The sequence below is a fragment of the Schistocerca nitens genome, chromosome 7, assembly GCF_023898315.1.
Source record: "Schistocerca nitens isolate TAMUIC-IGC-003100 chromosome 7, iqSchNite1.1, whole genome shotgun sequence".
NCBI classification, from domain to species: domain Eukaryota; kingdom Metazoa; phylum Arthropoda; class Insecta; order Orthoptera; family Acrididae; genus Schistocerca; species Schistocerca nitens.
Window position 1 is genome coordinate 153,857,415 of NC_064620.1, and position 13,730 is coordinate 153,871,144.

The 13,730-nt window shown below is 43.2% G+C and overlaps 1 protein-coding gene across 1 annotated transcript in view; it reads right to left on the reverse strand.

Moving 5' to 3' along the window:
• Nucleotides 1-13,730, reverse strand: part of LOC126194891 (cholinesterase 1-like) — a 348,159-nt gene that overhangs the window by 72,185 nt on the left and 262,244 nt on the right. The window lies entirely within an intron of this gene.

A 13,730-nucleotide genomic window follows, 5' to 3' on the forward strand; every position in this document is an offset into this window, starting at 1 on the left:
TAAGTTGTGGATAAATAAGGGAATTAAAATATCATGTGAGAGAAAGAGGAAAATTTTCTGTAAGGATCTGAGTAAGTCAAGATCTGACATTAATTGCATACTACAAAGAATAGCCGGCCGGAGTAGCCGAGCGGTTCTAGGCGCTACAGTCTGGAACCGCGCGACCGCTACGGTCGCAGGTTCGAATCCTGCCTCGGGTATGGATGTGTGTGATGTCCTTAGGTTATTTAGGTTTAAGTAGTTCTAAGTTCTAGGTGACTGATGACCTCAGCTGTTAAGTCCCATAGTGCTCAGAGCCATTTGAATCATTTTTGAACTACAAAGAATACTGCAGTATTTTAAGGAAATTCATTAAAATGTCCAGAAGTATGCTAGTCCTGATAGAAATAAATAATGCAGCTAATAGGATTAAAACTATTAGGTTGTCTCATAAGTTCGTTAGTTTCGCTCTCGCGTTCCACCTATGTCCTTGTTGTGGTCCTCAGTCCAGAGAGTGGTTTGATGCAGCTCGCCATGCTACTCTATCCTGTGCAAGCTTCTTCCACTCCGAATAATTACTGCAACCTACATCCTTCTGAATCTGCTTAGCGTATTCACCACTTGGTCTCCGTCTATGGTTTTTACCTTACACGCTTACCTCCAGAATTAAATTTGCGATCCCTTGACGCCTCAGAACGTGTCCTACCAACCGATCCCTTCTTCTAGTCAAGTTGTCCACAAATTCCTCTTCTCCCCAATTCTATTCAGGAGCTCCTCATTAGTTACGTGATCTACCCATCTAATCTTTAGCATTCTTCTGTAGCACCACATTTCGAAACCTTCTATTTTCTTCTTGTCTAAACTAGTTATCGTCCATGTTTCACTTCCATACATGGCTACATTCCATACAAATACTTTCAGAAAAGACTTCATGACATTTAAATCTATACGCGATGTTAACAAATTTCTCCTCTTCGGAAACGCTTTCCTTGTCACAGCCAGTCTATATTTTATATCCTCTCTACTTCCACCATCATCAGTTGTTTTGCTCCCCAAATAGCAAAACTAATTTACTACTTCAGGTGTCTCATTTCCTAGTGTAATACCCTCAGCATCACCTGATTCAATTCGACTACATTCCGCTATCTTCGTTTTGTTTTTGTTGATGTTCATCTCGTAACCTCCTTTCAAGACACTGTCCATTCCGTTTAGCTGCTCTTCCAGGTCCTTTGCTGTCTCTGACAGAATTACAACGTCGTCCCAAACCTCGAAATTTTTATTTCTTCTCCATGGATTTTAGTTCCTACTGCAAATTTTTCTTTCGTTTCCTTTACTGCTTGCTCAATATAAAGATTGAATAACATCTGGGATGTTCCACCTATAGCGCCTGCATACCCTTCACCCGCCGTGTCTGCCGGGGTAACACAGCTGCCTAACCACACCTACGACGCAGATGTCGACAACCTGACACGACATTGCATACGTCAGTGTGTGTTTGTGCCTGGAGTTGGATGGAACAGTGTGGACGTTTGTTTACAGGCTGTGTAATGCAAGAAGGAACATATCCGTCATCTCATGCTGTTTTACTATAGTAAGGGTAAAACCGCCTACAATGCCGACAGAAGATTTGTTCTCTATACGGGGTCGATACAGTAATGGCTCGAGCATGTCAAAAATGGTTTAGTCGATTCCGAGCTGAGAATTTCGCCCTAACAGACAAACCTCGACCTGGACGGCCAACGGTTACACACGTGGAACGCCTTAATGACACGATAGTCAACAATCCACGAATGATGTCTCTGGTGTTTTTAGTGACTGGGGTAACATCACAAAGATAGTTTCACAGGCTTCGATTTTGGGTCCAGCCCTACTTCTTAAAAATGTGAACGACCTTCAATTTAACATTTAACAAGCAAAATTGGTACTTTTTGCAGATGATACTAGTGCTATAATTAATCCCATTACAGAGAGAACAACAGAACAGTAAGTAAATGATATTTTCCAAAGAACTGTAAAGTGTTTATCTGAAAATATGCTCTCCCCGAAATTTTGAAAACAAAAAAACAAAAAAAAAAACACGCTACATTCAGTTCTGTACAGCAAATAGAGTCATACCAACAATTGATGAAACACATTAGCAGGAGACAATATATTCAACAGAATGTTCCAAATTTTTGGGTGTACATAGTGATGAAAACTTGTTCTGGAAGAAGCATATCACTGAGCTTCTCAAACAATTAAGTTAGCTACTTTTGCTCTTCGTATAATAGCTAATCTTGGAAACAAATATGTCAACCTCCTGACATATTTTGCTTATTCCCACTCAATAAGATCATACAGAATAATCACTTGGAAAGAAAGTACTGATTGTACAAAAGCGAGCAGTAAGAATAAAACGTGGTGTTCACCTATGGATGTCATGAAGGAAGGAGCTACGCATTTTAACTGCGCCATCACAATACATATTTTCGCTAATGAAGTTCATCATAATTCGAGACCAGGAAAGAACGTAACTGCAACACTAGAGGGAAAAAGATCTTTATTACCCATTGTTAAAGCTGTCGATGGCTCAGAGAGGAGTTCAATATGCAGTAGCAAAAATTTCTAATTATTTGTCCAATAACGTAAAATGTCTAACAGGTAGACTTACATCTAATTTAAAACCACTTCTGCTGGACAACTTCTTCTATTCCATTGACGAATTTTTAGTTAAGAAAAAAACTTGTTTTAACTGTAGTTGATGAGTAGGAACAAAATGATGTGTTTATTAGTCTTAACACTAATCACGTTCACATATCCTGTAAACTGACTCGTTTCACAACTTTTCGATACAAAATTGTTCCAATGATATATGGAACATATAATTAACCAACGAACTGCTCTATTATCAAAGAACTGAAATACACAGGCGGTGGCAAAAATATGAAAACGCCAAAACCACAACACATTACCATATCTAATACGGTGTACAAAAACAGTTGCCATTGGAAACAGCTTCCAGTCGTCTGGAAATGGATAAATATAGGTCCAGTATGGTTTTCAGGGGAATCTTATACGATTCTTCCTGCATAATAGTGACACAGGTAACGATGATGAAGATGGATAGCAATAGCGCGCTCTTTTCTTCCAAGTAGGCCACAAAGGCTTAATAATACTGTAATCTGGTGAGTATGATGACCAGGGGAGGTACGACAATTCATCCTCGTGGCCACAAAACCAGCACTGGGCGATGCGAGCTGTGTGGTCAGGGGCCTGATCGACTTGGAACACAGCATCACTACTGGGATGGACCTGATCAGCCGAAATGGTCACACAATCCTTGGTAGTAATGTGACTTGGCGGATTATCCATGGGGGCCCTTCGGATACCACGAAATAGCTGTCCATATCATCAGTGAACGCCCGTCTTGTGTCGCTCTTGGCAGTAAACACTCTAGATTGTAGGCTTGGGATGGCGTACGCCAGACGTATACTCGGCCAGAAATTGGAAAGCGTGTGAAACAAGACTCATTCGACCAAATGACTTTCTCCACTTGCTCCACCGTCCAGGAGTGACGGCTTTGAGAACACGTTTTCCTTTTAAGGGCATTTGCAGCGCTGATGTGTAGTTCTGGAATTCCAGCACGCTCTGCAGTTCCCACCTTATAGAGCTTCCTGCGTGTAATAAATCAGATAGTATACAATCTTTTAATTCTTCTGCTTCAGTAGGAAGGTGACAGACAATGGGCAAAAATGCATACCAACCTCCTCTTCGCAATGTACAAGTTGTTGTTGTGATGGTGCTTGTAGTCTCCAGCCCGGAGATTTGTTTCATGCAGCTGTCCGTGCTAAGTCTGTTCTGTGCAAGGCTCAACACCTCTGTGTAACTCTTACAGCCGCGCGGGATTAGCCGAGCGGTCTAGGCGCTGCAGTCATGGATTGTGCGGCTGGTCCCGGCGAAGATTCGAGTCCTCCCTCGGGCATGGGTGTGTGTGTTTGTCCTTAGGATAATTTAGGTTAAGTAGTGTGCAAGCTTAGGGACTGACGACTTTAGCAGTTGAGTCCCATAAGATTTCACACACATTTGAACATTTTTGAACTATTACAAACCATCCAACTGGGCCTGCCTACTTGAGCGCCATCTACAGTTTATGCCCAACACTTTCCACCATCATCAAACTGACTTTTCCTTGATTCCTTGATTCCTTTTCCTTTAGTCGGGTTGTGCCATAAGTTTCCTTTTTCTCTCAGTTCAATTATGGACCTCTTCATTAGTTAGTCTATCTACCCAACTAAGCTTCAGCATTAATCAGTAGCGCCATATTTCAAAAACTTCTCTTTTTTTCTTGTCTGAACTGTTTATATTCCCCGTTTCACTTCGGTACAAGGCTACATTCCACAAAAATAACTTAAGAACGTATTGTCTTACAACAAAATTTATGTTAAATGTTAAAATAATTCCGTTTTTCTGAAAACTCTTTCTTCCCACGCACTGTCTGCATCTCCCCCCCCCCCCCCCCCCCCCCTTTTCCCCTGGTTTGGCCATCGTCACTTACTTCACAGCCCATACAGTAAAGCTCAACTACTGTTTTTAGTGTCTCAGTTCCAAAACTTATTCCTTCAGCGTAGTCTGATCTATTCGATCAGATGCCCTAGTTTTTCTTTTTGTATATTCATATTACAATCTCTTTCTAGTACTCCATCCATTTCGTTAATCAGCTCTTCGAAGTCCGTTGCAGTCTCTGTAAAATTACTACGTCCCCGGCGACCCTCACACTTTTCATTTCTTCTCCTTGGATTTTAATTCCCTTCCCAAATTTCTCCTTCACTGTAAGCGCATTGTTCAGATTGAATAACATCAGAGGTCGGTTATAACAGTGTCTCCCAGCTTCCTCAACTACTGGTTCCCATTCATATCAGGTGGCAGACCTAGTTGCTGTATAAGTTCCAGAAAAAAGGTTTCACTCTTTGTATTTTGTTCCAACAGGATTTGAAAAGCTGTATTCCAGTCAACACAGGCAAAATCTTTCTCTAAATCCACAAACGCTGTGAACGGAGTTTTATCTTTCTTCGACCTGGCTTCTAAGACATGTCATAGCGTTAGTATTGCCTAGCGCGTTCCACCATTTTTTCCCAAGAATGGCTTTCATAGGTCTTTTCATTCTTCTGTAAATAATTTTTGTTTAAATTTTGCAGCCGTCACTTGTTAAACCTCTCTTGTTTAAGATTTACTCCGAAGCAATTCTCAGAAAAGTGTTGGCGGAAGAAAGCAATGGGATCATTATACACTCCTGGAAATGGAAAAAAGAACACATTGACACCGGTGTGTCAGACCCACCATACTTGCTCCGGACACTGCGAGAGGGCTGTACAAGCAATGATCACACGCACGGCACAGCGGACACACCAGGAACCGCGGTGTTGGCCGTCGAATGGCGCTAGCTGCGCAGCATTTGTGCACCGCCGCCGTCAGTGTCAGCCAGTTTGCCGTGGCATACGGAGCTCCATCGCAGTCTTTAACACTGGTAGCATGCCGCGACAGCGTGGACGTGAACCGTATGTGCAGTTGACGGACTTTGGGCGAGGGCGTATAGTGGGCATGCGGGAGGCCGGGTGGACGTACCGCCGAATTGCTCAACACGTGGGGCGTGAGGTCTCCACAGTACATCGATGTTGTCGCCAGTGGTCGGCGGAAGGTGCACGTGCCCGTCGACCTGGGACCGGACCGCAGCGACGCACGGATGCACGCCAAGACCGTAGGATCCTACGCAGTGCCGTAGGGGACCGCACCGCCACTTCCCAGCAAATTAGGGACACTGTTGCTCCTGGGGTATCGGCGAGAACCATTCGCAACCGTCTCCATGAAGCTGGGCTACGGTCCCGCACACCGTTAGGCCGTCTTCCGCTCACGCCCCAACATCGTGCAGCCCGCCTCCAGTGGTGTCGCGACAGGCGTGAATGGAGGGACGAATGGAGACGTGTCGTCTTCAGCGATGAGAGTCGCTTCTGCCTTGGTGCCAATGATGGTCGTATGCGTGTTTGGCGCCGTGCAGGTGAGCGCCACAATCAGGACTGCATACGACCGAGGCACACAGGGCCAACACCCGGCATCATGGTGTGGGGAGCGATCTCCTACACTGGCCGTACACCACTGGTGATCGTCGAGGGGACACTGAATAGTGCACGGTACATCCAAACCGTCATCGAACCCATCGTTCTACCATTCCTAGACCGGCAAGGGAACTTGCTGTTCCAACAGGACAATGCACGTCCGCATGTATCCCGTGCCACCCAACGTGCTCTAGAAGGTGTAAGTCAACTACCCTGGCCAGCAAGATCTTCGGATCTGTCCCCCATTGAGCATGTTTGGGACTGGATGAAGCGTCGTCTCACGCGGTCTGCACGTCCAGCACGAACGCTGGTCCAACTGAGGCGCCAGGTGGAAATGGCATGGCAAGCCGTTCCACAGGACTACATCCAGCATCTCTACGATCGTCTCCATGGGAGAATAGCAGCCTGCATTGCTGCGAAAGGTGGATATACACTGTACTAGTGCCGACATTGTGCATGCTCTGTTGCCTGTGTCTATGTGCCTGTGGTTCTGTCAGTGTGATCATGTGATGTATCTGACCCCAGGAATGTGTCAATAAAGTTTCCCCTTCCTGGGGCAATGAATTCACGGTGTTCTTATTTCAATTTCCAGGAGTGTATATGGAAAGCTAAGTAACAATATTACGTACGCAGATGAGGACAGATAATTTAATCTCGCGCAGTGATGAGTTTAACATGTTTGTCAACACTTACAAGTCCAAGGTTGTAGTCTTCTCTAAGAGAACAGTGCAAGCAGCCTTGTCAATAATAGGAAATAAGATTGAACAGGGCACTATGCAGTCTGACCGCAAGAAAGAGATCAGATCTAGAATAGAACAGGCCAGAAGTCAATTTATTAGCATCAAGAAACTTTTCAAAACATCTGCTCTTAGTCTGCAACTGAGAATGCGTGTTCTCCATTTTTCTCTATGGATGCGAAAGCCGGATCCTTGACCTACAGAAAAGAACTGATGCTTTTGAAATGTATCTGTATCGCTGTCTCTTACGCATACCTCGCGTGCTGAAAACTAAAAAGTCTTTCATTGGATTGAAAATCAAAAAGAACTATTATCATGGTAAAACAAAGGAAAACTAAATATCTAGGATACATTATAAGAGGCAAAAGATATCAGTTCTTATAACTCGTCATTGAAGGGAAAATAAAGGGAGAAGGTCTGCCGGAAGACGAAGGAACTCGTGGCTGAATGATATTCTGAGATGGTACAATTGCATGCCAGAAGATGGCTTCCATGCTCCAACGTCACGTCCAGAGCTGGATACGTGGACCGCCAATCTCCTCCAGAAGAACGCGCCTTAATAAAAAAATAAAAAAAGGAAGGAAGATTGGTTTTAACTTCTCGTAGACATCGAGATCACTAGAGACGGAGTACTAGCTCGGATTGTGTCAAACGTGGGGAGCAAATCGGCCGTGCTCTCTCATAGAAACCATCCCGGCATTTGCCTGTAGCGATTTTGGGAAATCACGGAAAACCTAAACCTTTATGAACGGACGCGGGCTTTAACCGTCGTCCTTCCGAACCCGAGTCCAGTGTGCTAACCACTGCGCCACCTCTTTCTGTACGCGCCTGAAGACGAAGAATTCATTAAACTGATGCTTCGGCATTATTCACACCTGTCAGCACCTGCATTCATTAGATGTGGAATTATTATATTCATTGTGAAGTCTAACAGTATTTCGCCGGTCTCATATATCTTGCAGGCCACGTGGAAACGGTTTGGGTCTCAACGATTCTGGGAGAGTGGCGCCTAATTCAGGAGCCTCTTTTCGACTATCAATATCTGTCAAATTATTTTCGCAGTAGCATATCACATCTTCATGTAGTTTAATTCCTCTTCTCTTTCTAAATAATGTCTTCAAATCCGTTTTCCTTGTATTATTTTCTTACATATTCCTTTCACCTCTAAGCTTTACCTTCTGTGCATAGTACTTGCTTCTCATTTGGGCTCTTGATATTCATACGTCCGCTTCCGTTTCCTCCAAAGATCCCTCTAATTTCCCGACAGGCGGCATCTGTATCTCCAACAGCCATGCGTGCTTCTACTGCTTTTCATTTCTCCTCTAGTCATTTGTGCCTAGCCATTTTGCACTATCTTTTAATATTTTCCTCTTTCGTCTGCTTCATTTGTTATATTTTTATGTTTTCTCTTTTCGGCAGTTACAACCAATGTCAGCTGCGTTATCCACGTGTTGAACTGTGCGTTGCTTTAATGAATGGCGCTGGTGTTAACTTTGTGCTAGGTCGGTTGGCGGCTGTGGTTATTTGCTAAAATTGCTGGCAATTGGGATCGGATCCATTTCATACTTACAAGCATGGAGGTTTCGTTCTAGAACATGATTTTGGCTGGAATAATTGCACAGCAGAAAATTAGAGAGCACCAGGATAGCAGGTTCAATAAATTGACAGAAAAAAGTCACACAGATGGAAAACAACACAGTTGTTTTATTCAATAAACGATGAGATTTGCACAGAAGGAAATCACTGGCAAATAACAGCAGTCTTCACTGCACTAAACATGCCGAAATATTGGAATGGTTGGAAAGAGTAAGAAGATAGAGTAGGAATGAGACTGTTGTGGAAAACTGAACTCCCAACTAGTGCGAGTTCTAGAGGGGAAGTGACAGTATTTGGTGCTGCGGCAGCTGCATCGGCGGCGAATTGCGAACAACATCGGGATGCGGTCGGTGAAATTACTATTCTGTAACACATGGCTTAATGTGCAGAGGTGTACTTGACATCCTCCGCTAACAGTTGCTAAACATTCCTGTGTCATAAAACAGGCAAAGATTGATTGCCTATGCTAACGCTTTTGTTTTAACGGTCCATCTTCTGTGTCGCATAACATGTCACCACCAAGATGAAGCGTAGCCACAACGTGAGCTAAAGGCGAGGCGTGCTCTCTGTTTCATTAGCTCAGACTCCAAAAAACAGGAGACTGCCAACTCTGCAACTCTCTGTCGCTTCCCTAAGGTCCTAGGGGACCGTTGTATGGTGTAAGGGCCGCTTGCCTGACAGACCTGCAACTCATCTCACACCTGTGATATGCGAGTGGCCTAACCTGGAAGGGGTTATATCAGCAGACGACAGAACTTCAATGAAGTGCGATGACTAGGCCAGCAGGCAGCAGTGTGAGCTTCGCTAGCGGTCGCCGGCACTGTGGACTCGTTTGCTTATGAGGGCCCCGTGATCGCAAATAGTTGCTCTAGTATCACTACGTGGGCTGGATATTTAGGGCCGTCCGTGGTCAGTGTCCTTCGCCACCAGTACCAGGGCATGGCTTATGAATCAGGAATGACTGGGGCTTGGACATCAGCTGTCAACCTGATCTTCGTACAACATTCTTCTACAAAGTAAACCATAGACCTTGTTCTGTTTCCAAGTGAATAGTAAAGTTTGACTATTTTATCATTACAGCCTTTATCGTAAGTTTTGTCTGGTGTAAATTCCATGCTAACGACGAACTTTCACAAACTACTGTAGTCATCAAATTTCCTCCGACAGAGAAGTATTCTGATTTAGGTACTTTTCAGTACAAATGTTCTGCATCGTCTGCTTGGTCTCTGTTCTCATTGTGCCTCACCCAGCATGAGAAACATCTGGTGGCACTCACAGTGTGTAATGAAGACGACCTTCTAACGAAAGAGCCACGTTCAAACTGCACAATGGTTCCTTCTCGTTAGCCACCATCTTGTCGATATTAATTAGGAATAAACAACTAATGCTGTCAGGGTGTAGCTTTGGGCAGAGCTCTTCCTGTACCCAGAGAAGTCTGGATAATTATATCACAAATTAAATTACATAACTATCTTTCTTTGATTATTGCTGATTATACGATACGACGATTTACGGGATGCTCTCGATATTTGAGGTGCTACACATGGAGTTATTGGGCTTTGTCTTTTTCCTACTTGGTCCTCTGCTTACCTCAAAATTTCGTCTCTCAAAGTTACCCATTCGTTTCTGTTCCCTTTCCGCTGTTTCAATCAATATTTGTCTAATACTTTCAACACCACGTAGTTATTTCAGTTTATCCAGATCTTATCTCCTTAATTTTCTACCTTCGTGTAATTCCTTCACTTTTAATGTGCAGTTAGCCAAAAATTATGGTCAGAGTCTTCATCTGCTCCTGGAAGTGTTTTGCAATTGAAAATTTGGTTTCGAAACATCTTACCACTAAGTAAGCTGTCTAAAACTTCAGTGTCTCCACATCTCTTCCACATTTACAACTTTCTTTCGTGGTTAAATTGTGCTGTTGCTGTAAGTAACCTACTGCTATTCAAAATGAACAGTTATGTACACAATTGCAATAACAGAAGAAAAAATTCCATTCATCGCTCCACATTAAGTTGTATTTAGCAAAAGAAGGGGGTGCACAATGCTACAACCAAAATTTTTGATTACCTACACAATGATATAATGTCTAACAGATAGTAAAATTAATTTTGAAAACAAACCAAAAAAGTTTGTACTGGATAACTTTTTCTATTCCGTAGAAGAGTTTCTATTTTTGTAATGTGTCAAGGTGGTGCGTAGGAATTAGTAACTCAAATCTTAATTAAAGAAGCTTGTAAATTTTACGCATGTAGCCATATTTGCATACGCATGTGTGATGTGAATGTAAAATGACTCGTTCTACAACATTATGATAAATCATACTAATGATCCATGGCATATGAAACGAAATAACTAATTAATTCTGTGCAAAATTCTACCAGACTGTCTCCCTTTTCATTGATATTCCCAGTGCACATCCTATTACTTTGCGTTCTCTTCATTTATCCTACTTTTGAACTCAGCCCTCAAGACAGTTAAATTTTCTCTCCCTTAACTACGTGAATAATTCGTTTTATCTCTCGTATGTTCTTTCAGTCTCTCCATCTTCTGAGGCGAAAGTGGGCATATGAACGTACACAACCGAGGTGGTAGTTGGTTTTGTATCTATCTCGGCTACGGTAATGCTTTCATTAAATTTTATTTTTTGAATATTAGTTTATTATCACCAAGTACTCTATTTTAGGCGCCCCCACATGTTCAATAACACGGTCAAACCGTCAATATATTTACTATGAGGGCGTGTATTGATGTGTTATCAATATTATAAATTGCCCTAACAATAGTCTCAGTATCGTCAATACGTACTGAGCATGTGAAGTTGAGAATGGATGGTTTGACAGTCATATGCTGATAGAGCTTCATCAAACAACCACATGGCGTTTGCGTGCACTGTTTATATTTTCAGTTTGTTTTTGTGCGCATCATTCCTCAGAAGCCGTTTTCAAGTTGTATTTTAATGAAACAGGGCTATATAGGGGTAATCGCTATATTTACCCCTTTGGGGTAGTCAGTGGAGGATTCACTAAGGCACTCCTTTCTCTGTTAATCTGAAAACGTAGTAGACTATTAGCTTGTTGAATTACAGGGCGGTGTGGAAAAGGCTTGCAATTCGAGAAGTATGTCATATATATAGAATAACTGGCAAGATATCTGCGAAGTACATGTGAGCCTCACTACATTATCATAAAAGTTAAAAAATATTTTACGTTCATTAACTGCATACATCATTGCAGGACAGATATAATTACTTCACAGGTCTCAATAACAATACTGCTAATTCTGTTTGTTGATATTGCAGCACTAAGCTTCAAGGAATCGACTGACCTGCTCGTCACCAGGCTGTGACTGCAATGCCCTCTCCAATTAACTTAGTTTTATTCTCCATTTTATGTTGTATCAACATTAATAATTTGTCATAAGACGCAGGAATCATCTGAGTGTAGTTTATGAAATCTTTTGGGTCCGTGGTTACGATTTCATTCAATAAATTAACATAAAAGTCCGCTCCTTTTTTCAGCCATTGTTGGGCCCATTTCATCTTTGTCGTTGTTTTCTGTTGTTTACTAGCTGTAGCTAAATCCAATAGTGGCATATGTTTTCTTGTGCTTGTTGGACATTTTAAGCTTGTAAATGCGCGTTGCTAAATGACAATGTTATTGATATAAATGAAATGTATTCGCGATTGAGAATGGGATTTCATCAGCTGTATAATGAAAGGACGACAGTAAAAATCTGCGCCGAACCGCCGGGACTGCCCCCGGGTTTCCCGCTCGTAGTAATCTTACCATTGGGCTGTCCGAGCACGACTCATGGACAGGCTCAATCTCCCACATGTCCTCAGCGATACGTCTACAATCTATAAACGTGCATATATTATGTACAGTATATTCCCGTACAGAGAAGACTTTTACTTGAATGTCGCTTGCCCGGTGTCGGCGGATAAATACGGCGCTTGCTTGTCCGAAGGAACATTATATTGTAATTCAGAACACCACAGACACTGCAATATCGTGTTTATCCGCTGACACTGTGAATATACATAATGGATGTACGAGTACTGGTTGTGAACGCATGGTTGACGACACATGGAAGATTGTGCTGTCCGTAAGTCGTGCTCGGATAGCCAAATGTAAGGCGCACACTCGCGATACGCGGGAAATCCGGGTTCGAGTCCATTTACGGCACAAATGTTCTTTTTTGTCATTCCATTATACTGCTGATGGCTGTCCATATTCGCAGCTACGAATACATTTCATGTGACTTCGTAGGCTTTCCCGACGTAATAAGTGTTGAAAATCTCTTCAGTTTTTCCTAAAATCAACTCGATTCAATATTTGGGGGATCCAACTGTTAGCCATCTTCACGAGAACGCTGCTTCTGCTGATGAGTCCCGCTGAGAACTGACGTCAGGCTTTTTTTTCCCTTTATTGTCATTTTAGCTCTCTACCAGGGGCGGACTGGCAGCAGCATAGGCGCTGCTCTTCAGCCTAGAGATTTTACAATCAGACAGGAGGACATTTAAACCAATAAAAAGGAGAAATGGTTGAACATATACAGGAGGGAACATAATGGGAGAAATTTTTTAAACAGAAACCGCACACTGTCAGAATTAAAACACAGAGCCAGACATAAGTAAAAGGTTGGCAGGAACATGAAAAATTTCATAACGATTAAAACAGCCATGTGACGGGCGGCGCAGCGCAGAAAAACCACTGACGCCAAAACTATATACAAGTCGAGCGCACGATTAAAAACCACACTACTTGATGACACTTCAGAAATTCACAGAACAGATAACTGACGCAGCACACATGACGATGAATAAAGTCTGGGAGGATCTGCCAGGGGTGCGGATACGAAAGTGAATGGAATAGGGGGAGGGGGGGAAGAGGCGTTGCTAGAAGGGGGGGGGATAGAAGGGGAATGTGGGATCAGGTGGGAGCGCACCGAAGGGACGGGAAAGGACGGGAGAGGAAAACAGTTGAGGAGGGAGTGCAGAGACTCAGGGGGGAAAGGTAGATAAACGTCTCAGGGGGAAGGAGGGGATGGGAAAGGGGAGTCCTGGGGAGGGGAGGAAACAAGGCCGGGCTACAGTTGGGAGGAGGGGTAAACAACACAGCAAAGTTCATCAAATGGATCTGAGCACTATGGGACTTAACATCTGAGGTCATCAGTTCACTAGAGTTAGAACTACTTAAACCTAACTAACCTAAGGACACCTCACACATCCATGCCTGAGGCAGGATTCGAACCTGCAACTGTAGCAGCAGCGGGGTTCCGGACTGAAGCGCCTAGAACCGCTCGGCCACAACGGCCGGCAGCAAGGTTC